Source organism: Stigmatopora nigra, chromosome 21 (assembly GCF_051989575.1).
Source record: "Stigmatopora nigra isolate UIUO_SnigA chromosome 21, RoL_Snig_1.1, whole genome shotgun sequence".
Classification (NCBI taxonomy): Eukaryota; Metazoa; Chordata; class Actinopteri; order Syngnathiformes; family Syngnathidae; genus Stigmatopora; species Stigmatopora nigra.
Window position 1 is genome coordinate 1845152 of NC_135528.1, and position 25997 is coordinate 1871148.

The 25997-nt window shown below is 36.1% G+C and overlaps 1 protein-coding gene across 1 annotated transcript in view; it reads left to right on the forward strand.

The window, feature by feature from the left end:
- samd12 (sterile alpha motif domain containing 12) overlaps positions 1-25997 on the forward strand; it is a 303220-nt gene that overhangs the window by 10096 nt on the left and 267127 nt on the right. The gene's annotated exons all lie outside the window — the stretch shown is intronic.

Here is a 25997-nt window from a genome sequence, read left to right on the forward strand (position 1 = left end):
CACGAAAACCCAAAAGGAGGGGAAGGAGGAATGTGCGTGGGCTAAGTGTTTATGTGCGCCCGCCTGCAAGTGTGATGAGAGTGACCGTGTTTGGAGCCGCGAGGAGTGCAGGGAGGGAGGGAATGCGACGATGAGCACGAAGGGAGGGAGGCGTGTGCGCATAGATACACGCGATTATGAACACTAAACTACGCAGATATCAACGCAGGGCCAAAGGTACCGGAAGGAGGATGGGCGCAATCGGCAAGCGAAGGGATGGAGCTTTTTGGACTGATGCCAACATGAGTTTCTCGCATGAAAACACATCTGGGAACGAGGAGGTTGCTTAAATCATTGTTTTTCAGCTTTGGTAAAAGAAAAAGAAGGCAAAAAATGCATTCATTTATCATGCTGCTTATCCTCAGAAGGGTCATTGGGGGTGCTGGAGCATATCACCATGCAACTATTGGCACCAAGCTTTATATTTACAATTTGATGGAATTTCTGAGATATTGTATGAATCAAAAGCATATCTTTATGGTAAATATCATGAAGAAGTTAGTAATTCATCTAGTAATGGTTGTTTTCTTACTGCAAAACAGAAAATAACCAACGCGTAGTAAATGTTAATTTGCAGACATTTACTGGTGAAAAAGAGTATAGCACTGCTGTAAGTCTTATGCGAATATAAGCCATACCCTTATTTTAGTCATCATTTTTTGAGTAATAAATATGGCTTATATGCTAGAAAATATGGTAGCCAGTCTGCCCTGCATGTGTTTGGGGTGGCAACGAACCGTTCGAAAACTGTGAGGCCAACGTACAAACCACTTCACCCATCGAGCCGCCGCCAAAATAAAATGCCACTAACACACCGAAATGGTGGATATCTTGATTTAAACCTTTGAGGGACGTTGTTGAATCATGTGGCCTCATTCACTGTCAGCTCAGGACAGACAGTTCGGTTGCAGTAGATAGAAAAGGTGGGACATTGATTGGGAAAACATTCATTCGACTCTACTAGTTAAAATGGATTGGACGTCTATTGGCGTCAGTGTCAGCTAAAGAGTTCAACGATGGACCTCGTCCAAATTTTCTACCCGACTTTAAACTAAATTTTTATGGTGATAAACAGTTGAAATGGGCAGTCTGGCGGAGGAGTGGTTAGCATGTCGACTTCACAGTGAGAGACCTGGGTTCAAATCCAGGTCAATTGAATTTGCATGTTCTCCCCGGGCCTGCGTGGGTTTTCTCCATGTACTCTGATTTCCTCCCACTTTCCAAAGACACGCATGGTAGGCTGATGGGATTCTTTAAATTAGCCCTAGGTATGAGTATGAGCGTGAATGGTTGTCTGTTTCCTTGTGCCCTGCGATAGGCTAGCCACGGATTTAGGGTGCCTGGCACCTGTAGTAGGCTGGGATAAGCTCCATCACCCTCCGCAACCCTCGTGAGGATAACTGGTTCAGATAATAAATTAATGAACTGTTGAAATATATCATACACAAATAAAATAGATACACACACGGGGACATGGTGAATAGGTGATCCGTCTTCTTTGGGGGATGTAGGCGAGCCTGGGTGGTTCTCTGAGCATGAAAAGGAATAACCTAATGTGGGTGTATGCCTGTTACAGTACTGTTGGCTCGGTTTCAAAAGTGAGGGAGAGAGAAAGAGAGAGAGAGAGAGAGAGAGAGAAAGAGAGAGAGGGAGAGAGAGAGAGAGAGAGAGAGAGAGAGAGAGAGAGAGAGAGAAAGAGAGAGAGAGAGGGCTTGCTTGCAGATCAACATGCATCAGGAAGTCCAAAACAGAAGCATTAGTCATTGTTCCTTTCCAGTACTATCCCACAGATTGCCTAAGAAGAAGATGGGGGTGGAGTGTCATTTTGTCATAGAACTGTGGGATCTACCTCATACTATATTTGTAAATTATATGTGTAATGTACTGTGTTAAAACCTGTGGTGAAGGGCAGGGAATTTGTGGTATCTGACAACCAAGAAGCTCTGATTTAAAATCTTAGTTTAGGTGGAGTTTAGTTTCTTGCACATTCCAAAACCAATCGTTTTTAATTACATTTATTCGTTGATAGGTTCACTTATATGTATTCCCAAAAAGCATGCACAAATAAAGAGAAAAGAAAGTTTTCTGGACAAATCCCATCTCCCTTCTGACATTAGACGTATTTTCTGTTGATTTTTACATTCGAGGGCTCTGATTACAAGGGTAGACCAAGGTGCAGTTCCCAGATCAGATTCACAGCACTGCAAGGTGTTCTGGATCCTCTGTTTAAAGTAATTTACGTTAGGAGCATAGCATTTACTTAGTTGCAAGCAAACACAATAATATAAAACTAATAATGATGTGCAAAGTAGGTTTAATAGTAAAGCATAGCATTTTTTCATTGCAAGCAAATGTATAATGATATTATCACTATAGAATTGTTGACATTTATCTTGAAAGACGCTTAACTTTACGACGGTATTGGGGGTGCTGGAGCCTATCCCAGCCAACTTTAGGAGTCAGGTTGGGGACACCCGCAATTAGTGGCCAGTCAATCGCAGGGCACAAGGAGAGGGACAACACACTCATACGTGGGGGCAATTTAGAGTGTTATACCATGCCTGGTTTTGGGATGTGGGTGGAAAGCAGAGTACCCAAAGAAAACCCAGAGATATGCTGACCACTGGTCCACAGGCCCCCCCTTAATACATCTTGATTTTAAATTATTTTGTTGTGTAAAGCTAGCTAACTCAAGACTAAAGGTAATCTGAATCATTTTCTGTTGGTAATATGCATTTTGTAAACTATTCGAAGATGATGAATTGAAGAAACACATGCATAGGTTTAAAAATGATGGCCTTGGAGTCCGACATGTTGTTTTAATCATGTTTGTGCTTTACATGTGCGCTATATTTACAGGCAAGATGCTACAGGGTATTCCATTGCTATAAAGTAATTCTACCATATTTACAGAGCTCATGCACATTTATATGATCCTGTTTTGAGGGACTGGTCTGTTGAGATAATGGAAAATGAGACCCAATTTACGCATCCTTGTTTGTGGCAGTGACCTGAGACAGCTTTATTTCCACGAAAATTAAGGCGCCATTCTCTTGTTTTGGTCTTTGTTTTCACATGGGTACGTTAACTCAAAGCACAAAAACAGGGCAGCCTGTACTCAATAATGTTCAAATATGGTCCTTCCACCTTGAGCAGGGAAAGTGTAAGGAGTGGCCACCTAGACAACAATAGTTCTAAACTAAAAATGCCATTTAAAAAGAAAAATATTTTGAACTGGCTATTTTACATTTAAAATATCCTTTTTCTTTCACACATTTTTAAGACAATAGCATTTTAGTGCCAATTATTTAAGAGAAGAACAGTTACATGAAAAATGTGTACAATAGATTGTATGTTCACTTCATGTGATAGCAGAAATAATAATAAAAAAATAATATACTAAAATTCCTGTAAAGGATTGTTACCTGGGATAGTAAAAAGCAATCAAGTTTGGTGAAGATTCGCATAGAGGTGTAGATACATTCATTAATTTTCCATGCTGCTAATCCCATGACCGGACGTTTGGTCAACGGACGTTTGGTCGATGGACACTTGGTTCCCGGACGTTTGGTCGAACGGACGTTTGGTCGATGGTACAAGGCAGCCTGTACTCAATAATGTTCAAATATGGTCCTTCCACCTTGAGCAGTGAAAGTATAAGAAGTGGCCACCTAGACAACACTGTTGATTCTACACTTTTAGTTTACACAGCCTGACTTAAATATTACTTTTGTCTGCATTAGCACTTACAAATCCTGATTTACTTGCACTTTGACTGAGCTATTGATGCTTTTATGGGGCCCCTGTTGCCAACTATGGTTATTATACACACTCATATTATACTCATTTTGTGAAGAATGTCCTGTGGAGGCCAAAACTTTTTTGCTTGCCAGCATAAAATATATAAATATATATTGTTTTTGTTTGTTTATGTAACTGTCTGCATCTGCCCACGCCTCACTCTTTTGAGATGTGACAACCAAAGGGTAATAAATGTTTAAGTTGTTTTTAATGGATTGTCCTTCTTGACTCACACTATATAATTGTAGAAACTTTTATATAGACATGAATACATAGTAGAATCATTGTATTTCAACTGAATTTACTGTTGTTAGAAAGGTAAACTACCCAAATGTTTAAACAGCACTAAAGAGGCTGTTTAAACATTTAAAAATTTAATAATTACCCACAAATGAATGCCTTCAGAAGAGCATACATATAATTAATTACCTGTGCAGATAGATTTGCACCAAATAGTATTAATTATTGTGATCAAAAAGCCAGACTTCAGTGTTATACAATAGGTTTTAGTAAGCATTTGCTCAGCTTGTGTATAGCTGAACCCAGATCAACATAGCGGATAAGTGCATGAGCTCTGTAAATATGGTGGACTTTATAGCACTGGGATACCCTGTAACATATTGCCTGTAGATATATAGCACACATGTAAAGCACAAACATAATTAAAAGATATCAGACTCCAACTTCATCATTTCTAAACCTATGCATCTTTGAATAGTTCACAAAATGCACATAACCAGTAAGAAATGATTCAGATCAGCTTTAGTGATGAGTTAGCCACCAGATTTTCACAACAAAATAAATAAAAATCAAGTTTTATGAAGAAGGGCCCAGTGGACCAGTATCTGGGTTTTCTTCGGCTACTCTGGTTTCCACCCACATCCCAAAAACATGTATGGTAGGCTGGTTGAATACTCTAAATTATGCATGCGTGTGTCCTCCCTCTCTTTGTCCCCTGCGATTGATTGGCCACCAAATACGGGTGTCCACTGCCTAGTGCCCATTTTTGGAACCGCTACATCCAGCTGAATCATTCAGTGGGATCAGAAAGTGCCTTAAAACCTTTGACCGCAGGTCCATTCATGCTCATTTTTGCCTGCAGTCACTCGCTGGATTTGAAATTGTTCAGTTGACTGTTTCAAATCTTGGTTGGAAATGGATGAAGAATGGCAAAAGGATTGCAGGGATTTACAATACCTCTCCTTCTGGTCAGAGTCGCGGGTTTCTGAAGCATATCCCAGGTGACTTTAGCCGGAAGGTGGACTACTATCGCCTAAATCCATTACAGACAATTAATCGAATTCCCACCGCCATTGAGTGTGAATCGATCCCACTCTGGTTGCACCTTAAATCAGGCAATCATCAGTCTTCATCACCAACAGACTGGTTGTTAAACATGGGTCACAGAATGAAAAAATTCTCATGTGATTTTTTTTACCCAACCACAATTTAAAAAAAATACAATTTAGTCAAACCTATCTGCTAGTTCAAGGGAGTCAGATTCCGGTTGGTTCGCGGGGCGCTTTAACGTCAACTTGATTTCACGTGGGCCGGACCATTTTAGATATATTTAGATTTTTTTTAAATTTATAAATGGATTAAAAGAACTGGATTAAAAGACCTGAAAATTCAATTTTTATAGATCTAAAACAATGTTTATTTTAGCTTTTTTTAAAATATATTTTAGATTTTACAAATTATTTTTTAACTAAAAACAGAAAAAAATGATAAAAATTATAATTATTGATTAAAATGGGGGAGCATCAGAAAATTTAATATACATCTATACATTTGAATTTGACCCTAAAACAGAAAGTCGGCACTCGTGATTTACTTTCCTGGGCCACACAAAATAATGACACTTGGTCCCCGGACATTTTGTCGAACGAACGTTTGGTCGCCAGATTCGCTCGCTCTCAAAATTATAATCATGAGAGAGAGAGAGTTCACTGTTGAAAGCAATTAACCAGGTAAATCTTTTGCTCTCAAAATTATAATCATTAGAGAGAGAGAGAGAGAACTATCAGTCGACCAAATGTCCGTTCGATGAAACGTCCGGGGACCAAGTGTCCGCCGACCAGAGCGTCAGATTGTAATTTGAAATTATTCAACATGATTTTTGTCAAACAACAACCACGAAAATAGTCCTAATTTATTTTTTTGGGACGGATAACTCATAACATTTATTCAACAATTGCACTCCTGAATAAATGCAATCATCCCCTAATTTTCAAAACGGTGTTATTGCAATTAGACAGTTGTAGGAAACCTGGCAGCTGGTTTATACATTTCTTGCAACTGCGTCTCGCTTCAAATCTACACTTAAATGACTGATTTTGAGCTATTGTCACTTTCATATGGACAAAAACTTTTATAAAAACACAGCAGGGCAGATAATAAAAATCAGTCTGACTATATTTAATGTCTCTCAGGTCTCATTTAGGGATCGTAAACCATTCTGATCTGTTTTACTCCCACTGCTGTCTACTGAACACCTAAGGGAGTATGCGAAGCTATTTTGGTAATCACTAAAAAAGTAGGGAAATCACAAGTTTTTTTTCTATCCTGGAAATGAGGAATCCTATGAAGATTCTGCACAGATCCTTCTGACAAATTTGATCTTGGTCCGGGGTTTGATTAGAATTAGAACAATGAGCACAGAATGCAGTAAGAAATGGCCTCATTGTTTTAAAAATCCCATCTTGTCTCATTTTCTGAACTGCTTTATCCTCATTAGGGTCGCGGTGTGTGCTGGAGCCTATCCCCGCTGACTCCGGGCGAGAGGCGGGGGATAACACCATGAATTGGGGGCCAGCCAATCAAAGAGCACAAGGAGACGGACAACTATACATACTCAGACCCATCCTTAGGGGCAATTTAGAGTGTCCAATCAGCCTACCATGCATGTTTTTGGAATGTGGGAGGAAACCAGAGTACCCGGAGGAAACCCACGCTGGCCCGGGGGGAGAACATGCAAACTCCACCCAATTGGACGTGACCTGGATTTGAACCCAGGACCCACGAGCTGTGAGGCCGATGCGCTAGCCCACTCGCTTGACCGGGCCGCTTGTTTTGAATAAAACAAAAACAATAAATTGAAAAAAATTGTATATAAAAACATCATGAACTAATGAAAAAGGTGGTTTGAATCGAGTTAAAGTAATAGCTTTGGACAGTGACTCACCGCCCTTTGTTATCACACTCTCTGACAACATGTGCCCTGCGACGAAAACGATGCTACAGCAGGAAAGACATACATGGTCCTACCTGATGATGACTACTGCAGTAAATCCCAAACAAGAAATCAACAAAGCTTCATTGGGCTAGCCTTGATATTATGAGTCAGATGTTCCTATTAGATTCACCAAGAAAGCTTCTTATTCTGCTTTTACTATTTTCAACAAGCAAGCAAAAAAGAATGACATTTTTTTGGTATTAAAAGAATTCCAAAATAAAATGGATTTTTCAAAAAACTTTGACTCAAAAGAAATTAAATGAAAATGAAAAGCCATCTTTTTATAACGTAATCCATCAATCTTTTTGTCTTCTTGGATATTTTATAATATATAACATAATTCATCTGGAGAAAAACAGTCTAAAACATTTAAGTATTTTTTCTTATATTCCAGAATGCTTTTTATATTTTTACTTGTTTATTTTCAAAGTGTGGCTAATGTGAGAGTTAGATGCATGACTCATTGAAGTATGAAACTTTCTGTAACTCCTACATAAATGGGACATATGAATGAGTAATGTTACACTTTAAATGTGATCTTTCATAGTGCACATGGCAGCTGATCATTGCCAGTCAGACATGAACCAAATGAGAGCAGTTTTTTAAGGAACTAAATCTATCAAAAACAATTTAATGTACAAATGTATAAAGTGGTAATTCCAAAATAACACAGTATACAACATGCCTCATGTCCTTCTAGCTATCCATTAGTCAAACATATGGCACCAGGCTGGATTATAATACACAGCATGAATGCCATCATCTTAAGCCACCAGTATAAATTCTTCTCCATCAAAAAAATGGAAAAATGGAAGACTGGGATTACAACTAGGACAAGCTACAGCACACCAAAATCAGGCAGAAGAACCAATTTATAGGTAATCACATTAGGTTAGACACAATTAGATTAGATTACACTTTATTCATCCCATACTCAGGACATTGACTTTATTGCAGCAAGAAGGTGAAAACACAGAAAAGGGGGAAAACATTGCAAATCTAATAGAATAGATAATGACTATATAAGTAAATAACTAAATAAATAATCCCCATATACGGGAGTCATAATACATTCTATGCATATACACTGTTTTAACGTGCATTTCTTTATGTTCATGGGAGTCTTAATGACGATAATTATCTAAAGATGTTGCAAGAAATTTTTACATTCTTGCTAGACGATGACAGTAACTTCGCAGTTTACTTTCAACAAGATGGAGTGCCATTTCAATTTGGTATTCAGGTATGTTAAATTATTCATTTCATGAAACACTTATCATCACAGGGGTCGCATGGGGTACTGGAGCCTATCACAGCTAACCGGGGGAACACCCTGAATTGGTGGCCAGCCAATCGTAGGGCATAAGCAGACAGACATTCAAGCTCACACTCATAGGGGTAACCAGCTAACCCTGCATGTTGTTTTGGGATTTGGGATCAGAGTACCCGGAAAAAACTTACAAAGGCCTGGAGAGTACATGCAAACTCCACACAGTGAAGACTAATTTGGGATTGGACCCTTGAAACCAGAACTCTGAGACCGACATGCTAACCACTCGGACGGCGAGCTGCATAGGCAGTCATATAGAGGATAATATCTAAATAAAAATGTTAACTCAAGAAATTATATATTATTTTCCATCTATGAATATTCATGAAACCCCCTGTAGGAGTTTTTTTCTTCTTGGGGAGGACGCAAAATAAAATTGCCACGTCTATTTGTGATCAGGTCATAATGAAATTTGGTAGGTATATTCTATGTATGTATATGGGTAAATTTTTAATCATATTAAGTTGTTTTTCAAATTGCCACCACAAGAAGGATGTGTCCCAATGGGGAAGTCCCATTCTTCCGGATTTGGCAGCATTATCTGAAAAGTTGTTGGTATTGTTAACTTTCAAGATGCCTATTTTGCTTGCTTCCCCATATTTAATTTTTACTATCATAATATGGTATAAATAATCTTTCTTCCTAGTCTCCAGACAAAAAAGGTATTTTCCCCAAAAATAGGATTTAAACTCTAGTACAAGCTCTTTTACCTTTTTATTGTGCAAATTTTGGTGAGATTCAAACTAAAATCAAGCACGATTCATAGTCTGAAATACAATGCACATCTTTTGAAGGCCTTTGCAACAATTTCGAGGATGCGTGGTATAGAAGATGAATGAAAGAATGAATCTTTTGCAGGTTTGATTAGTATACACGCACATTTAAATCAATATCATTTCTGAAATATGCTTTTAGAATGTGGGAGGAAACCACACACAGCAAACCCCACACAGGCAGAACATGTACTCTCCACTTAGGAATTCCATAGTTTGATATTAAACCCAAGATTTCAGAACTCTGAGGCATAATGCAACCCAAATAAACACAGCAAATGCATGTTTTTTTTAACCTGTACTGTGAAACTGTGACCGGATATACAGTGTTCCCTCGCTACTTCGCGGTTCAGCTATCGCGGACTCAGAGCTTCGCGGATTTTTTTGGGAAAAAAATAAATAAAAAATACAAATATTACATTGAAACAACATATTTTACAGTTTTTTTGTTATAACATGAATTTCACTCCCTCTACCCGTATTCTATATGGTGAACTGTATACAGGGGGGTAAAAATAAAAATAAAATAAAAAAAAATTAAAAAAAATAAATATTTTTTTGGAATTAAATTCAAATTAAGCATTTTTGAAGGGGAATCCCTACTTCGCGGAATTTCACTTATCGCGGGTGGTCCCGGTCCCCATTAACCGCGATAACCGAGGGAACACTGTATCACCAATAACAAGTGATGACATACTATGGCCACATTATGAATACTTAAGAAACCAGCAATGACTGTATGCAGAATAATGCATGAAACATGGTGCCCACATCAAAGATTTAGTGTTTCTCGCTTCAAGAGATTAAATACTTTTAAAATCCTTTGCCACTGCAAACTGTCAGTCGGGCTAGACCTCTGTATAAACGTGAAGATGATGTCAATCACAAAGCGCTTGAGCTTTCTCCAATGCTTTGTATGATATGTGTTTTTTTTTCCACTGCCTCGCTCGGTTTTCCCCTCTTTCTTTGTCTTGTACACATGGAAGGCCAGAGAGTGTGGGAGTTTAAAGGATGACTCATCTGTTGCACACCTCATTGCTGTCCAACCATATATGGGCTGCCCGGAAATCTCCTTTTCTGTCCTTGTGGTGTGGAGAGGAGCAGGCAAGTCAGACACAGCGTGAATAGATTCTTCTAGTATGGCCTTTGCAAGATGTCAGAATCTCAGTACATTAAATGGACAAATACGAATTACAGTTGGCTGGAAATTGTTCATTTATGTGCTAATGCAAGGAGAGCATCTGCAGCTTGCAGATGAGTGTAACTTGAAATAAATAGTCACAGAGGTATTTTACCATTTGAATTGAATTGAATGACTTTATTGTCTTTATAGAAGTCTAATGATATTTCAAGATTCACCATGAAGTGCACAAATGAATAATCAATTCATAATATATAAACAGTACATAAATAAGTAGTCAAATACAAAAATGACTCAAGTAATTAGAAGCCTATGGAGTTTTAGTTCAAGTACAACATAAGAAATTGGTCGAGATTAGGTCTTCCTAGGGGCAGAACTCGCATTGATTATGTTGATGGTTCTTGGGAAGAGTCCTGAGTCTGTTTGTTTTGGCTGTTATGCTCCTGTAGCCTCTATCAGAGGGCAGCACATTGAAGAGGTGGACGCCGGGATGTGTATTGTATTTATCATGGCATCGACTTTTGTAGATGGTGGACAAGGGAGCAAGGGGAAAATTGATGATCTTTTGGGCTGCAGGTGGTTGTTTAGTTCCGGAATAATCTCAGAAAATGTAACCTTTGCTGTGCCTTCTTGACCAGTGCTGAAATGTTTGCTACCCAAATGAGGTGAGCAGAAATATGAATCCCACAGGCTACACACATGTGCTGTTGATATACACCAGGGCAGGTGGCCTTGTTCTATTGGAAGTCCAGAATGAGCTAATTGGAGAAGTAAAGATTGGCTCTGAAAATGAAAACATACAAAAACTGAGGTATGAAATTCAACAGAAAAGCCTGTTGCTTAAAGATCAAGTTTCTTGCTAACATATTAAAATTAAAATATGAAATTTTTTATTTCTAAGTTAAGACAATCTGGTCTTAACTAAAAAATAAAAAAATTGCAACTATTTTTCTAAGTATTTCTTTTATTTTTCCTTAATAAAACATATTGGGCGGCCAGGGGACGAGTGGTGAGAGCATTGACCACACAGGTTCTGGGTTTTGATCCCATTTCGGTGTTCACTGTGTGTTTGCATGTTCCAAATCAGGCTCGCATGGGCTTTCTCCAAGTCCTCCGGTTTCTTACCACATCCCCAAAACATGTACAGTAGGCTGGTTGTACACTCTAAATTGCCCATAGAGTATATGCTGGAATGTTTGTCTTTCTGATTGGCTGGCCACCAATTCAGGGTGTTATCTGCCCTGTGGCCATAGTCGACTCGGATAGGATTTAGCACCTGCCGTGACCCTTGTAAAGAGAAGCGGTATGAAAGATAAATGAATGAAAAACATAATGAACAAAAAAGCTTGTGATTTTAGAAAACTGACACTTAAATTCTAGTAAGAGGAAAAAGGATAGTACTTCTTGATAAAAGAGGCTCATAAAATATGAATGTGGATTAATGAGGTGATTAGCGGGAAATTGTTCCAAATCTGCAACGCTTGCATTGAGAGCGTGAAACAATGTATTATTTAATTTGTCTATATGTAATACTAGGAGCAAAACACACTTTATGGAGAAGTACTACCAATTTTGTCATACGCAGTTTCTGGGTATGATGACAATTAGGCTTTTGTCGAGTCAATGATGATGACAAAGCCTATGTCAGATTATTATTATTAATAAAGAATGATTATTTCAGCCTTTCTTTATACACTATTTGGATGTTCCATACAAAAAAAAACTCACACGCACTGGGCAGTGGAAATAATATGTGAACACTCCACTTCAGATTTATCTTCAATAATCAAAGCACTTTGATTTGTCTTTTTTTCTGTTTACAGTGCGCACTCTACAGAAGGTTGAGTCACAGTGGTGCATTGTAAAAATGCCCATCATTTCCCTGGGATATGCTTGCCCAACTTACTGCATGGAAACAGCTGCTCTTGCATTGAAATATCCATAATTATAATGAAATTATCGTTGAGCAGTAAAGTAATTTTGACTTACTGCTAACTGGCAATTTAAGAAAATCCTAATAAATGTTACATTTCTGTTTTACATTGAATTTGCATGTTCACCCCGGGCTTGCGTGGGTTTTCTTTGAGTAGTCTGGTTTTATTTCACGTCCCAAAAACATGCAAGGTAGGCTGGCCACCAATTCAGGGTTTCCCCCGCCTGGTGCTCTTTGTTGGCTGGGATAGCAGCCCTTGAAAGGATAAGCAGATCAGAAAATGAGTAAATGAAAAACATAGGAAAAAAAAGGCTTATGAATTTAGCAAATTATGGTAACAGAAAAAAATGATAATTATGAATTAAAACGCCTGATGACATTTGAATGTACATTTTTTAAGGAACGATATATGCTCATATATATATATATATATATATATATATATATATATATATATATATATATATATATATATATATATATATATATATATATATATATATATATATGTATATGTATATGTATATGTGTATGTATATGTGTATGTGTATGTGTATGTGTATGTGTATGTGTATATGTATGTGTATATATATATATATATATATATATATATATATATATATATATATATATATATATATATATATATATATATATATATATATATATATATATATATATATATATATATATATATATATATATATATATATATATATATATATATATATATATATATATATATATATATATATATATATATATATATATATATATATATATATATATATATATATATATATATATATATATATATATATATATATATATATATATATATATATATATATATATATATATATATATATATATATATATATATATATATATATATATATATAAGAACTGCTTTTGAGAAAAAGGAAGCCTTTTAGTTGCACCTTATATTGTGGAAAAGTGTGGTACAAAAAGGTACACCCACAAGAGTGATAAGCACATTCTTGAAAGGACGGTCAAGGTTTTCAAGGAGCACATAAAGATCCTGAGCCACGACTCATGGACAAATACATTATGTGATATTCTCGAGACACACGATTCTTAATCAATAAACTCTTTCTGGATTTTTCCATCATATTTACTCATTAATTTTCTGTGCTGCTTTTCTTCAAAAGGGTCACGAGGGTGCTGATATCATCATATCGCAACACATCCCAAAGCTTCGCATCACATCATAGTTCATATTGTATAATATTACTATTCATTTTCCGTACCGCTTAGCCTCACATGGCTCACTGGGGGTGCTGCAGCCTGTCCCAACCAACCCCGGGCAGCAGGTCATCGACACCCCGAATTGGTTACCAGCCAATCACAGGGCACAATGAAACGGACAACCATATACGCTCACAATCACGCTGCTACCTGATTTGAATCGAAGACAGACTGCTCGCATCCAAGTCAGGCGGAAGAACCAATGCACCATTGGGTGGCTCTTATTATCCCATATATGATCATAAATTCTTAACTCACTAATGGTGGTGAAAGGCATCTAATCCATTTTAATTGGCAGGTGGGAAAAGTGAATAAAAACCGGATTAGGCGTCTTTTGGTGTCAAGGGAAGTGAATGAAATAATATAGGTGTCTTATCAATATCGATACGGCTGACTGGCGACCAGTCTAGGGTGTAGTCCGCCTTTAGCCCAAAGTCAGCTGGGTTAGGCTCCAGCAACCCCCGCAACCCTTTCGAGGATGTGCGGTATGGAAGAGGAGGAATGAATGAATGAATCAATGTCGAATGAGGTCATTTGCATATCAAGCTTTTTTTTTTTCCTCGTTTGGTAAAATCGGAATGCTTTTAGAGCAATTTTAGCCACTAAGATTATTTTCTTCATATTTCCATTGTAGCCCTCAAAAACAGAAAAAAAGTTATTTCCTCTCGGGTTTATTTTGATTCTTTGAGTGTTTCCAATCAGTGGAAGCGGCAGCCCTCTTAAACGAAGACAAATTACTCCAAACACATGTAGGTGTTGGAATATATTTAGATTTGTTGTTATGATTTATGGTAAGGATACAAACCTTTTTATAGGGAGAGGGTCTTGCATAAACCATTGTTCTAATTCACAAAAAATAAACAGAAAAAAACTAGAACTGATTCAGGAAAAGGTAGTTTAAGGTCTTTTACGTCACTTGAGTTTAACTTATATGTTAACTTAAAGTTCCACTTTTAATCTCAAAATATATTAAATCGCACTAAAACGCGACATTATGGTATTCTTTAAGTAGCTTGTGACAGCCTTTTTTTAATGGAATTGAAATGTTGTTATTTTCTATACTTGTAACTGTACCGTTAAGGGTGAACTCAACTCTGCTCTATTGCTCAAAAAAAAAACTTATATATAAGGCTTAACTTACCCAAGTAATATAGAAAGTAGATTGTCGAGAACATTTACTGCTTAATTTCATTTTTCAAAGGTTAATTTTTTTGCTGGTGCCAAATGTAACTGATAATATGCATAAATTAGTCCCGAAAATAAATACATGTCATTGAAAGTATTGTTCAGACACCCCATGACGACATTGTCTGGCCCACAAGGTGGTGTGTGATGATGAAGCACCACAGTGGGGAGTTAAAATATGAATTAGATCTCACTTCCTCCCACATTAGTCTGGGAACAGACCCAAAGAAACGTCCCTGTCCAACCCTGCTTTGCCACTGTTAACGTCACAAAGCACCCACAGTGTCATTAATTTGTGCTGTAGATGACAAATTTGTTCACTTCCCATATGAGTCTAATATAGTAGCTTGCAGGGCCAAAATTAGAGGCATAGCATGAGCCCACTTGAAATAAAGGTGCCACCAAATTTGAGTCACCCATTGGTGATACATTATCTCAGGACTTCCCACTTATTGAGATGTAATTTCAATGGACGTCATCAATGTTATTCTTTACCTCCGCCCCCTTATCATATGCGACACTTTAAACCAAGGGTGTCAGACTCGGGTTGGTTCGCGGGCTGCTTTAACTTCAACTTGATTTCACGTGGACCGGACCATTTGAGATATAATATTTAGATTTTTTTTTTCAATAAATGGATTAAATGAACTGTATAAAAGGGCCTGAATATTCAGTTTTCATAGATCTAAAACATTTTTTTAGCTTTTTTTTTAATATTTTTAGATTTTACAAAACGATTTTTGAACAAAAAACAGAAAAAAATGATTAAAAAATTACAATTGTTCATTTAAAACGGGGGAAAATCAGGAAATTAAATATACATCTGTACTCTTTATTTTAATTTGATCCTAAAACAGAAGTTTAGCACTCATGATTTACTTTCCCGGGCCACACAAAATGATGCCTCGGGCCAGATTTGGCCCCCGGGCCGCCACTTTAACACATATGCCTTAAACATTCTGAATACCGCAAAGGAAATCTATTTACTGCAAACTAACCACCCAATTAAGGTAGAACACAAGCAGATAAACATGAAAGATAGATCGAATGATTAAATATGAAGGCAAGCCACTAGAAATTAACACCCAGGAGATAGGTCAAATTCACTTTTACTTATCAAATAAATAAATAATAATAAAGCAATAAACACAACCATCTTTTCTTAGACACTAAGATACAGTATAACAAGAGCAACTAAAATAAATAATAAAGTTAAAATGGAAACAACAAAAAGAGCGAAGTAAACACTCTACCAGTGCCGAAATAAATCTCATCACACAGCAAACAATCTAGATTTATACAGAAATATACAGTAGTTTTGAGCTTTTTTGTTTTTGTTTTCTATGACTATTGGGTGAAATAGTGTGACTGAGCTCTTTGGTGCTCGGACGTTTGGTCGCCGGTCTTTTGGTAGACGGTCTTTTGGTTGACAGTCTTTTGGTCGCCAGTCTTTTGGTCCCTTTTGGTCGCCGGTTAAATGGTGACAGAGAGTTTACTGTTGAAACCAGCTCTCAAAATTATATTCATGAGAGAGAGTTTAATATCTAAGAGAGAAAGTTTAATATCTAAAAGAGAGAGAGAGAGAGAAAGTTTAATATCTAAGAGAGAGAGAGAGAGTTTAATATCTAAGAAAGATAGTTTAATATCTAAGAGAGAGAGAGAGAGAGAGAGAGAGAGAGAGTTTAATATCTAAGAGAGAGAGAGAGAGAGTTTAATATCTAAGAGAGAGAGTTTAATATCTACGAAAGAGAGTTTAATATCAAAGTACATTTGACCGGCGACCAAAAGGGACCAAAAGACCGGCGACCAAACGTCCTGTCACGGAGCTCTTTTGTCTATTTGGAATAATTTGTTCAACTGGCTGACAACATTGACTTTCTTTTTACATGTTGCTGTTTTCCTCAGATTTCCCAAAAAACAATTAATTTGTGGTTTGATGAGTAAGTATTGTGAGCAAGAACACTATTATGACCAAGAACATCAATACTAATATATTTAGTCAATGAGAATCTCAATGATTGTGTACGGCATTGAAATGTTAGTTTTTTTTTACTGTGGTTTTGCAAAAAGATAAAAAAAGAAACCTCTGTCAGCTATGATGTGTAATGTTCTTTCTTTTCACATGCTTTAATTGTAGGTCCAACTGATTTTGCCAAGTATACTCGTGACATTTTGCAGACCATTTTTGCGTTTGCCTAATAGGTATGTTTATTTCTGAATGGCAATTATGATTCAGTGCAAATGGCGGGCTTTCACTTGTAAGGATTTTTTTCTTTTTTTCAAAGTGCTACATTTGGAATACCACCTCGTTTACCTACTGACAGTAAAGATATATTGTTATCGTTACTTCTCTGAAAAACTAATAAAATTACTTTACTAGTTTTTGAAATAGATTATTTATCAGAAAAATATATGGCTGGGGGCAGCCAGTGAATGAGTGGTTTGTGCGGTGGACTCACAGTTCTGGGGTCGAGGGTTCGATCTCAAGTCAATCCTCAATGTGTGAAAATGCGTAGGTTTTCTCTGATTACTCAGGTTTCCTACCATATCCCAAAAACATTCTTGGTAGGCTGGTTGCACACTCTAAATTGCCCCTAAGTCTGAGTAAAAGTGTGAATGATTGTCCACTGATTCAGGGTGTCACTTGCCTGCTGCCTATAGTTGGCTGGGTTAGGCTCCAGCACCCCCAGTAATGTATGTAGTATTTCTACCCTGAAAATCCTCCACTCCCAGTGTAATTTGCACTTGGAATTGCAGTATGCTTTTGCTTGAACTGTTTTTTGTGCTTGCTTAAATTGGATTTGTGTGCTTTCTGTTGATATTGATGTGAATTGTTCAAGTGAGTTTGAGTTTGATTTATTTAATAAGGGACAGCACATATTAATGAACATATATATATATATATATATATATATATATATATATATATATATATATATTCATGTTAATGAACATATATAAATAAGGTTATCGCCGTGGGCTAAATTCCATCTTTAGTCCCTTGTGTAGGTTGAAGATAAATAATGACATACTGTGTTCAAAGGAACTCCAATGTCCTATTATAATATTAATATATATAGTAATTATATATATTAATTTGATATTTATAGTAAATACTAATATAGTAATGTGTGACTATGTGTATATGGTCCTGGTGTTTGATTTATAAACAATTGTTCCTGTGTTCTACAGTTGTAGTGAATGATTCAAAGAGTGACAGTATCGTAAAAGCTTTCCTGACCTGTCTTCCAACATCCTCACGTGCCAGTGAAATTGTGCTCTAGAACATGGATTTGGATCAATGAAGTTTGACGACGAGGTTCAATTGAATGAAAGTCAATCATGTTTGCTCACAGTATGTCTCACGTCTATTCATAAGTAAAGATAAAAACAATTTAATTTGGATCATGTAACCTGGTTATGGTGGTGACGCCCGAAGAATAACTGTAGGCCCGTTTTAGGTTGGAAATGTAAGGCGCCATGTTGGAGGTTAGAGTAGAGGTTGGGAATCTTTTTGACGAAGAGAGCCACAAACAATTCATATTTTCCAATGTTATTGCTTGTGAGCCATTGAATTTAAAAGTCAAAATAGGGTAAATGTAAATGAGTGCCTGTTAATTTTTTTTGTAATTCACCACTTTTAAAGGCGATTTTTTTTTTTTTTTAAAAAGATTCTTATGATGTTGCCAATCAAATTAAAGGATGCATTGCAGAAGAGTCTTCAGTGAAAAAAAATGAAGATTAAAGCAGTTCAAGATGTAATATCTCAGTTCTGTCACCAGCGGTTTCCATATTTTAGCTCACAGGTTAGCAAAGAGTCAAATGCACTCATAAAAAGAGACACATGTAGCTCCCGAGCCATAGGTTCCCTACCCCTGGGTTAGAGCAAAAACAAAGTTTTGTTATGTAACATAATGCATGTAACGACGTTAGTTCCAACCCTGCATACTGTTGATGCAGCATTAGTATCAATGAAGGAGTTGGTACTTTGCTTATTGGAAGACAACTACTCTGCCATGAAGAAAGAAGATCCAAGGCTGTCTACACAAAACTTTCAATTGCTTCAGAAACAAAATAGTCTCCAAAAACTAATACAGTCAGCAATAGGAAAGTTAAAAACACCTATTGTGACAAAGTTGAATAGATCTTGAAAAGAAGCTAATTTCTTAATTTCTTTCACAAATCTAAGAGAGCAAACTCTGACTGTTTGTTAGCCAAATGTACACACTGCCTTTACACTGGGAAAGATTTTAGAAATAAAACAGTCGGACACAAAATGTATAGTTGAATGACTAGAGACTTCTTCCTTATGGCATTGCTGATAGCACACTCTATCGTTAAATGCAGTGTCAGCTTCTTCTTGGTAATACCCTGTAGATTTTTTTTATGGTTTAATCAGCATATATAAAAAGCTGATCAGCAAAAGGAAGAAATAGGTGCTTTAAAAATTATTGGTCAACAGCTGTGTTTGACAGTGGGTACTAAAAAACATTGTGACATGACACCTGCTGATATAATATGATACAACAAGCCTGATTGGACATAGTAACTTTACAATTCAATGAATTGTTTGATCCTTTTATTGACGTATAGGTTAATGTGATGCATATATTACATTAATTCATTTTTCTGTACCGCTTATCCTCAAAAAGGTTGCGGGGGTGCTGGAGCCTATCCCAGCTGACTTTTGGCAACACTGGGGGAAACTGAATTGATCTGAAATTTGAAGCCATGTAAGAAGCAACTAGCATTTATGTTTCAGATGTTTTATGATGAAAAAAAATTCCATTACCTAGATAAAACTGCCCCAAATGACCATTGTAAATGTTTTCCTGGCCTCTACACATTTTCTTTCAATGCCTTGTGATGTTGCCAATGACCCAAATATTGCAGGACTCAATGTAACAGTCAAAGTATGATGACAAAAAGACCACATTTCCCTTGGAGTCAAATCTGGGCCAAAACATGGTCTACTATCAAATATGCTACTCAGTAGTTGCCCTTGTTGCACTGAATACAGTCAAAGTCAACTTCTTGTGAACTTTTCCAACTTGTCCAATCAGCCGAAACATGCATGTTTTTGGAATATGGGAAAAAATCGGAGTACCCGAAGAAAACCGTGTTTTACTGGTTTTAATCCAGTTTCCCTCCTTCCAAAAACATAGATGGCAGGCTGATTAGACAATCTAAATTGGCCCATACTCTGAGTGTGAGCGTGAACAGGTGCTTGTGTCCTTGTTGCCTGCGATTGGCTGGCCACCAATATATACATATGTATGTATGTATGTATGTATGTATGTATGTATGTATGTATGTATGTATGTATGTATGTATGTATGTATGTATGTATGTATGTATGTATGTATGTATGTATGTATGTATGTATGTATGTATGTATGTATGTATGTATGTATGTATGTATGTATGTATGTATGTATGTATGTATGTATGTATGTATGTATGTATGTATGTATGTATGTATGTATGTATATATATATATATATATATATATATATATATATATATATATATATATATATATTTCTATATATATGTATATATATATATATATATATATATATATATATATATATATATATATATATATATATATATATATATATATATATATATATATATATATATATATATATATATATATATATATATATATATATATATATATATATATATATATATATATATATATATATATATATATATTTTACATCTTAAAAAATGATCTAGACTACTCAACATCTAGATGAACATGTGTGGATTACGTGTGTCTTGTGACACTATCATAAGAAAGGATTCAAAAAAAGTACTGCAATATGTTTTGTTATTGTGTTAAGATCACTTGGCCTGCTTGACACAATATACCAAGAGTTTTGGGAGTTTGGACGAATGTTAGTGCAATACTTTCAAATTTGACTTGTTTATCTTTTGAATCATCTTTAAATTGCAATACTATTACTATTACATTAATATTCTGTACTGCTTATCCTCACTGGAGTCGTGGAGGGTGCTGGGGCCTGTACTAAACAAATACGGGCAGTAGGGAGGCGGCACCCTGAATTGGTAGCCAGCCAATCGCAGGGCAGAATTAGACAAATAACCATTCATACCCACACACACATTCTTACCTATTGGCAATTTAGAGCGTCCAGGTAGCCTACCACGAATGTCTTTGGGTTATGGGAGGAAACTTGACCACCCAGAGAGAACATGAAACCTCCATAAAGGAAGGTCAAAACCCATCGGGGATTGAACCCTTGAACACAAAAGTGTGAGGCGGACATGCTAACCACTCTAAGACCGTGCCATCTTGCAAAATATTACAAAGGCCAATTATTATTCATAGTTTAATCAGATTTGCATGAGCAATTTGACCATGTCTGGAAATATCACTTTTACATATTCACTGCAGATCTCCAATGATTCATTGATTTTTCTTATCATCATTACCATCCCAAATTAATGAATATTTATCTTGAGGTGTATTCCAGTTCTTTGCGTCATTCAAAGTACACCCGGGCTTCTGTGTCAGTCTCCCTTCTGCCTGCGCCACCAAAAACAACAACATGCAACCAGTAGAAAAAAGACTATATGGATACAGGACACAGAAAACATTTTAAAGTATTAAAATTTGACTGTGGATAAAAGAAATGATGTAAAAGGTATACAAAACAATGGCACCCCTCGGGGGACCATCATGGATCCCCTTTGACGTCAATATGAAGCCATGCTGTAGTGAGATGTTACAAATAGCCAACAGAAGGACTTGCTCATGATTCACGCACCACGACCTCTGTCACTGCCCACTGATGTCTGTTTTCTTTGCTTTGAAATTCTCGTTCAATTGTCGTTTGGTTGATCTAACACAGCCTATGTCATCATGACAACTTGACAATCTTTGTTTAGAAAACTGCCAGTTTTACAGTCAGAGAGCCTCATGTATGTGTCATCTTTTTTGATTATTTTTATGAATTAAAAACCAAACCATTAGAAAATTGACAGCTAATTAAAATTCTTTAATGTTCTCTGGCAACAAACTCTGCAAAATTTAAATGTAAGTTGTATTCTATTTATATGATGCACCTGTTTTTATCAGGTAAACTTATCACACTGCTCTGCTCTGCTCTATATATATATATATATATATATATATATATATATATATATATATATATATATATATATATATATATATATATATATATATATATATATATATATATATATATATATATATATATATATATATATATATATATATATATATATATATATATATATATATATATATATATATATATATATATATATATATATATATATATATATATATATATATATATATATATATATATATATATATATATATATATATAATCTCACCTTCTGAACCTCTTTATTCTGACTAGGGTTCGCAGGGGGTGATGGAAGCTATCCCAGCTGACCTCGGGCCAGAAACTGGGGACACCCAGAATTGGGGGCCAGCCAATCGCAGGGCATAATGAGACAAACAACCATCCACGCTCACACTCATACCTATGGGAAATTTAGGGTATCCAATCAGCCTACCATGCATGTCTTTGGAATGTGAGAGGAAACCAGAGTCCTCATAGAAAACCCAAAAAGGCCAAGGGAGAACATGCAAACTGCACCCAGGTGGAGCGACTTGGATTTGAACCTGTGAGGACCTGGGTTCAAATCCAGGTCGGTCCAACTGTGTGGAGTTTGCATGCTTTTAGTCTAATTTTGTATTTAAAAAAAACACCAACAGCCTATTTAGATATTGTAAGTTAGCAGCAGTGAATAAAACAAATCACATTTCCACAAATTTAAGACACAATTTATGATTAATAGTAGACATGCTTTAAGGCTCGCAGTTGCGATCAATTTTACTGAAGGGCTTGAACTAATAAAGACTAATTTCTCTTCATAGCTAATGTACTGATCATGCCTACCAGTGATATATTTATTCAGAAACCTAATGAGATTTTGTTTAGATATACTTACTAGTTCTTCTGGGTTCGAGGTCCTTACTGTGTGGAATTTGCATGGTCTCCACCGGGCTTGCATTGGTTAAATCCCAAAAACATTTAATGTAGACTGGTTAAACATTCTAAATTGTCCCTAGGTATGAATGAGTGTTAATGGTTTTCTATCACCTTGTGCCCTGCGATTAGCTGACTAAAGATTCAGGGTGACCCCTGCTATGAGCCCATAGTTAGCAGGGATAGGGTCCAACCCCCCAGCAAACCTTGTGTGGATAAGTGAATCAGAAAATGAATGAATGTTTCCTAGTATTCAATATTCCATTCAACATGTTTAGTGCTTTGTTAGGGCTTACCTGAGCTTCTCATGTGGAATATGTGCTTTGAATGGTAACCAGGTTATCCCTATTCCCTTATCACTATGACAACACTTAGCATCTGCGTTGGAACACGTCATCAAGTCCCTGTGCTGCACAGCAATATTTTGTTTACCCAGTAATTGAAAGAAAAAACGGCCATTTCAGTTTGACTCATGTTGTGATCTTTGTGTTCAAAAACGGGAAGTGACGTGAAGAGTCTTGTTCAGGGGGAGGCCACATTCCATTCACCTTAACGCAAGTGCATGGGCCATCTATCAATTATAATGCCTTTCACAATAATTGTTCACTGGAATAACAATGGAATTTAATTACACACCCTACGAAAGATACATGAGTAATCCTGTTTTTATACAGGAGATGTTCACTTTTTATCGAAAACACCAGTCAGACAATGCTTATTGCAATGGAAGTTTATAGATTGGGTTGAACAAATCATAATTTATACTACTCTAACTTAATCTGTGGGATGAAGATTGACACAAATGTGGTCCTACTAGCCACTAAATCATTTCAAATTAGATCATTCTAAATATCATTCTTGAACAGAATTGGTAGTCATGAATCATGTTATGAATCGAATCGCTGTCAAAATTATTTTCTAAAGCCTACAAGCAAATACACTGATAGCTGAGCTACAGACTCAATGTTTGTCATTTGTAGCAGATTAAAAAGTCAAAATATGAAAATGCAATTGAAATTTTGTTTATGGAATAAAAACAAAGAGGTACATTTTTCATTAAATATACGATAATTTAATACCACAGGGTTCGTTAACCTTTTTGATTTAGAGTTCCCAAAAATCTTGTCTTGTGTTTAGATTGGGGGAAGTACATCAGAATCTTAAAAAAAGAAATAAAAGTGTATTTAGCAATCAAATATTGCATCCATTCGTTTTCTGAACCACCTTGTTAAAAAAGAATGAATAAAAAGACAAACATTTGTGTAAGCCTTTTTAGAATACTGATATAGAGTATATATTTACAAAAAAAGGAAATGGAGTTGTTAAATTGATTCTTCATCAAATTCAACCTTAAGTTTTCCATTTCACAACTAATGTGGGCTCTTCCTTTGATTTAGATTTATAATTACAAACTAGGAGTTCATGTGACAATCATCTCATATGATCAGAGGGTTAACAAGCTTTCTGAACCAAAATGTATCAAGGAGAGTTCTTGATATCTTTGGTTCCTTAACCATCAATGTTGTTCATTATTATTCATGGCTTTCCTTGTTAAGGAAGTCAACTCTAAGGGGCCACATGGACAAAATAGCATTTGAGGAAAGTGCCCTATAGCTAATCCTAGCAGGTTGAAATAAAAGGAAAACAAACAAAATCTTTAAAAAAAATCCAGATCTAAGCATAAAAAGAAACTAGCTGAACCTACATAGCTACCACGTTTTTAAGACAACAAGAAAGCGGTAGGACTTAAACGTTGATGTCTACAAGAATAAGAGGGAAAGGAAAAAATAATAACAACAAATGCTTGTGTTGCCACCAGCTTGTAAAAAGTTAAACAGATCTCTAGATCTTGCCCAATTAACTTTGTGCACAAGATGGTTGCAGATGCAGCAGCTGTTCAAGGTGATCAGGGGGATTTTATTATGATTTATTGAGCCATGTTACCCTATTATAAACTGCAAACGCACAGAGAATTGGATAGAAAATGCAGTAGATTCCTTTTACGTTTGTTATGCGCTTGGGACATTTTCCAATTTGTTTTAGTGGTATTCATTTGTAGTGGCGTCGCAAGGAAAAAAAACATTTAAGTCAAATTAAAAATTGAAAAACCTGTAGTTAATCCTTTTCATGCTTATGGAGCTGAATGGTTTTGAGATTTACTGTCCTTTAGCTGCATTTTCCCAGAAAGCTTTAATTAAAATGTGGGATGTAGAAGTTGGGGACTTTTGTATATATTCCAATGTAGACTTAATTCACATTATCATCATTTTAGTTATTTTAAATAACTGCTGAAGCAATTTCCAAGCCATGTATACTATATTGGCTGCATGTCATTTCCCAAGGCTTTAAACTAAAGCAATCAGTAAATCTTTTGTTTACATCTACAGTCAATATACATACCTATCAACCTCTGCCGATAACTGTCCTCATAAATGATTATGATTCCCGGTACAAACCCCCCAAAAAAACGTACAAACACCGTACGACGCATGTTTACTCGCGGTAACTCGTTTCTTACTAGGTGGCTTCTCCATGCTTGCTTTCACGATATTTACTTTATGTATATCTACGAATGTGCATGTCATCCTTTATCGATATTGCCGTACGCACCGCTAAAAAATACATACGATTGGGGATAATTTTTGCAGGTATACCGTGACAAAAGTAACGATCGATGACAGAGTAGTGTCGTTGGCAACCAGCCTACGAGACGATCTGGATTTTAGCCAAAACGGTCTTGTTGAGATCGGTTTTCATAAATATTGGCGATTTTTTAAATATTTTTCCCCGTACAAAAGTCGGTGTACGCCGTACATGATTTGAAATAGTAAAAAACGTATAAAGTACGCATAAAACATACAAGTTAACAGGTATGGTCATACCTCTATTTACCTGCCTCTAGGTACGAAATCAGTTTATGATTTTTTTTAAATGCAAATAAGTAACCCGAGATATGAAAAAGATCCAAGATACAAAATGCCTCAAAAAGTAAATGCATTTCCTCATCTGTTATTTTACTTTGAAGATATTGTCATGGATGCATTGATTCTCACTTTAGAACATCGCTACCTTATACTGGGCTCTCATTTCATCTTTCTCATTTTATCTCATATAATAACAAGGAAAGCATTGAATTAAATTAAATTGGCTGTCTCCAACAACCACTATCCATGTTTCAAGATTCTCTCTTACTTACCTGTCCACCTCGACAAAATGCTCCCCTTTTTA